The following is a 4,820-nucleotide window of genomic DNA, read 5'->3' as shown; positions in this document are numbered from 1 at the left end:
CCCAGTAGTGGGATTGCTGTGTCGTATGGTAGTTCTATTTTTAGTTTTTTAAGAACCTCCATACTGCTCTCCATAGTGTCTGTATCAATTTACATTCTCACCAACAGTGCAAGAGGGTTCCCTTTTCTCCACACCTTCTCCAGCATTTGATGTCTGTAGATGTTTTGATGATAGCCATTCTGAATGGTGTGAGGTGATACCTCATTGTAGTTTTGATTTGCATTTCTCTAATGATTAGTGATGTTGAGCATTCTTTCATGTGTTCGTTGGCAATCTGTATATCTTCTTTGTAGAAATGTCTATTTAGGTCTTCTCACTACTTTTGGATTGGGTTGTTTGTTTTTTTGATATTGACCTGTATGAGCTGCTTGTAAATTTTGGAGATTAAACCTTTGTCAGTTTCTTCATTTGCAAATATTTGCAAACACTTGCAAGCATTAGGAGGGTTGTCTTTTCGTCCTGTTTATGGATTCCTTTGCTGTGCAAAAGCTTTTAAGTTTCATTAAGTCCCATTGGTTTATTTTTGTATTAATTTCCATTTCTCTAGGAGGTGGGTCAAAAAGGTTCATCCTATGATTTATGTCACAGTGTTCTGCCTATGTTTTCCTCTAAGAGTTTTATAGTGTCTGGCCTTACATTTAGGTCTTTAAATCATTTTGAGTTTATTTTTGTGTATAGTGTTAGGGAGTGTTTTAATTTCATTCTTTTACCTGTAGCTGTCCATTTTTCCCAGCACCACTTATTGAAGAGGCTGTCTTCTCCATTGTATACTCTTGTCTCCTTTATCACAAATAAGGTGACCATATGTGCGTGGGTTTATCTCTGGGCTTTCTATCCTGTTCCATTGATCTATATTTCTGTTTTTGTGCCAGTACCATACTGTCTTGATTACTGTAGCTTTGTAGTATAGTCTGAAGTCAGGGAGCCTGATTCCTGACTTCAAACTATACTAGAGAAAAACCTCTGTTTTTCTTTCTCAAGATTGCTTTGGCTGTTTCAGGTTCTTTGTGTTTGCATACAAATTGTGAAAATTTTTGTTCTAGTTTTTTGAAAAATGTCATTGGTAGTTTGACAAGGATTGCATTGAATCTGTAGATTGCTTTGGGTAGTATAGTCATTTTCACAATGTTGATTCTTCCAATCCAAGAAAATGGTATATCTCTCCATCTGTTGGTATCATCTTTAATTTCTTTCATCAGTGACTTATAGTTTTCTGCATGTAAGTCTTTTGTCTCCTTAGGTAGGTTTATTCCTAGGTATTTTATTATTTTTGTTGTAATAGTAATGGGAGTGTTTCCTTAATTTATCTTTCAGAGTTTTCATCCTTAGTGTATAGGAATGCAAGACACTTCTGTGCATTATTTTTGTAACCTGCTACTTTACCAACTTGATTGATTAGCTATAGTAGTTTTCTGGTAGCATCTTTAGGATTCTCTATGTATAGTATCATGTCATCTGCAAACAGTGACAGCTTTATTTCTTCTTTTCCAATTAGGATTCCTTTTATTTCTTTTTATTCTCTGATTGCTGAGGCTAAAACTTCCAAAACTATGTTGAATAATAATGGTGAGAGTGGACAACCTTGTTTTGTTCCTGATCTTAGAGGAATTCTTTTTTTCAGGATTTCACCACTGAGAACGAGGTTGGCTGTGGTTTTTTCATATATGGCCTTTATTATGTTGAGGTGAGTTCCCTCTATGCCTACATTCTGGAGGGTTTTTATCATAAGTGGGTGTTGAGTATTGTCAAAAGCTTTTTCTGCATCTACTGAGATTATCATATGGTTTTTCTCCTTCAAATTTTTACTATGGTTTTTCCCATTGATTGATTCGTGTATATTGAAGAATCCTTGCATTCCTGGGATAAACCTCACTTGGTCATATTGTATGATACTCTGAATATGCTGTTGGATTCTGTTTGCTGCTATTTTGTTGAGGATTTTTGTATCTATGTTCATCAGTGATATTGGCCTATAGTTTTCTTTCTTTGTGACATCTGTGTCTAGTATTGTTATCAGGGTGATGGTGGCCTCGTAGAATGAGTTTGGGAGTGTTCCTCCCACTGCTATATTTTGGAAGAGTTTGAGAAGGATAGGCGTTAGCTCTTCTTTAAATGTTTGATAGAATTCTCCTGTGAAGCCATGTGGTCTTAAGTTTTTGTTTGTTTGAAAAATTTTAATCACAGTCTCAATTTCAGTTCTTGTGATTGGTCTGTTTATATTTTCTATTTCTTCCTGATTCACTCTCAGAAGGTGTGCTTTTTTAAGAATTGGTCCATTTCTTCCAGGTTGTCCATTTTATTGGCAACTGGTTACTTGTAGTAATCTCTCATGATCCTTTATTTCTGCAGTGTCAGTTGTTACTTCTCCTCTTTTGTTTCTATGTCTATTGATTTGAGCCTTTTCCCTTTTTTTCTTGATGAGTCTGGCTAATGGTTTATCAATTTTGTTTATCTTCTCAAAGAACCAGCTTTTAGTTTTATTGATCTTTGCTATTGTTTCCTTCATTTCTTTCTCATTTATCTCTGATCTGACCTTTATGATTTCGTTCCTTCTGCTAACTTTGGGTTTTTTTGTTCTTCTTTCTCTAATTGCTTTAGGTGTAAGGTTACATTGTTTATTTGAGATGTTTCTTGTTTCTTGAGGTAGGATTGTATTGTAAACTTCCCTCTTAGAACTGCTTTTGCTGCATCCCATAGGTTTTGAGTTGTTGTGTTTTCATTGTCATTTGTTTATAGGTATATTTCAATTTCCTCAGTGATCTCTTGGTTATTCAGTAGTGTACTGTTTAGCCTCCATATATTTGTATTTTTTACAGGTTTTTTTTACTGTAATTAATATCTAGTCTCCAAGCGTGTGACCAGAAAAGACACTTGATATGATTTCAATTTTCTTAAATTTACCAAAGCTTGATTTGTGACCCAAGATATTATCTATCCCGGAGAGTGTTCCATGAGCACTTGTGATGAAAGTGTATTCTGTTGTTTTTGGATGGAATGTCCCATAAATATCAATTAAGTTCACCTTCTTTAATGGATCATTTAAAGCTTGTGTTTCCATATTTATTTTCATTTTGGATGATTTGTCCGTTGGTGAAAGTGGGGTTTGAAAGTCCACTACTATGATTGTGTTACTGTTGATTTCCCCTTTTATTGCTGTTAGCACTTGCCTTATGTATTGAGGTGCTCCTGTGTTGGATACAAAAATATTTACAATTGTTATATCTTCTTCTTGGATTGCTCCCTTGATCATTATGTAGTGTCCTTCTTTGTCTCTTTTAATAGTCTTTTTTTTTTTAAGTCCATTTGTCTGATATGAGAATTGCTACTCCAGCTTTATTTTGATTTCCAATTGCATGGAATATCTTTTTCCATCACTTCACTTTCAGTCTGTATGTGTCCCTAGGTCTGAAGTAGGTCTCTTGTAGATAGCATATATATGGGTCTTGTTTTTGTATTCATTCAGACAGTCTATGTCTTTTGGTAGGAGCATTTAATCCATATACATTTAAGGTATTTATCGATATGTATGTTCCTATTACCATTTTCTTAATTGTTTTGTGTTTGTTATTGTAGGTCTTTTCCTTCTCTTGTGTTTCCTGTCTAGAGAAGTTCCTTTAGCATTCTTGTAAGGCTGGTTTTGTGTTGCTGAATTCTCTTAGCTTTTGCTAAGTGAAATTATATTAAAGGTTTTAAATTCTCCGTCAAATCTGAATGAGATCCTTGCTGGGTAGAGTAATCTTGGTTATAGGTTTTTCCCTTCATCACTTTACATATGTCCTGCCACTCCCTTCTGGCTTGCAGAGTTTCTTCTGAAAGATCAACTGTTAAACTTATAGGGATTCCCTTGTATATTATTTGCTGTTTTTCCCTTATTGCTTTTAATATTTTTTCTTTGTATTTAATTTTTGATAGTTCGATTAATATGTGTCTTGGCATTTTTCTCCTTGTATTTATCCTGTATGGGACTCTCTGCACTTCCTGGACTTGATTGACTATTTCCTTTCCCATATTAGGGAAGTTTTCAACTATAATATCTTGAAATATTTTCTCAGTACCTTTCTTTTTCTCCTCTTTTTCTGGGACCCCTATAATTCGAATGTTGGTGTGTTTATTATTATCTCAGAGGTCTCTGAGACTCTTCTCAATTCTTTTTTTTTTTTTGTGGTATGTGGGCCTCTCACTGTCATGGCCTCTCCCGTTGTGGAGCACAGGCTCCGGACGCACAGGCTCAGCGGTCATGGCTCACGGACCCAGCCACTCCACAGCATGTGGGATCCTCCCAGACCGGGGCATGAACCCGTGTCCCCTGCATCGGCAGGCGGACTCTCAACCACTGCGCCACCAGGGAAGCCCCTCTCCTCAATTCTGTTCATTCTTTTTTCCTCATTCTGATCTGTGTAGTTGTTTCCATTATTTTATATTCCAGGTAACTTATATGTTCTGCCCCAGTTATTCTGCTATTGATTCCTTCTACGAAAACTTTAATTTCATTTATTGTGTTGTTCATCATTGTTTGTTTGGTCTTTTGTTCTTCTAGGTCCTTGTGAAACATTTCCTCTATTATCTCCATTCTATTTCCAAGATTTTGGATCATCTTTACTATCATTACTTTTAATTCTTTTCCAGGTACACTGTCTATTTCCTCTTCATTTGTTAGGTCTGGTGGGTTTTTACCTTGCTCCTTCATCTGCTGTGTGTTTCTCTGTTCTCATTTTGCTTAACTTACTGCATTTGGGTCTACTTTTCAAAGGCTGCAGGTTTGTAGTTCCCATTGTTTTTGGTGTCTGCCCCCAGTGAGTAAGGTTGGTTCAGTGGCTTGT

Source organism: Delphinapterus leucas, chromosome 18, assembly GCF_059928025.1.
Source record: "Delphinapterus leucas isolate spDelLeu-1000000601 "Yukka" chromosome 18, BTC_Dleu_Yukka2, whole genome shotgun sequence".
Classification (NCBI taxonomy): domain Eukaryota; kingdom Metazoa; phylum Chordata; class Mammalia; order Artiodactyla; family Monodontidae; genus Delphinapterus; species Delphinapterus leucas.
This window is presented reverse-complemented; position numbering follows the sequence as displayed.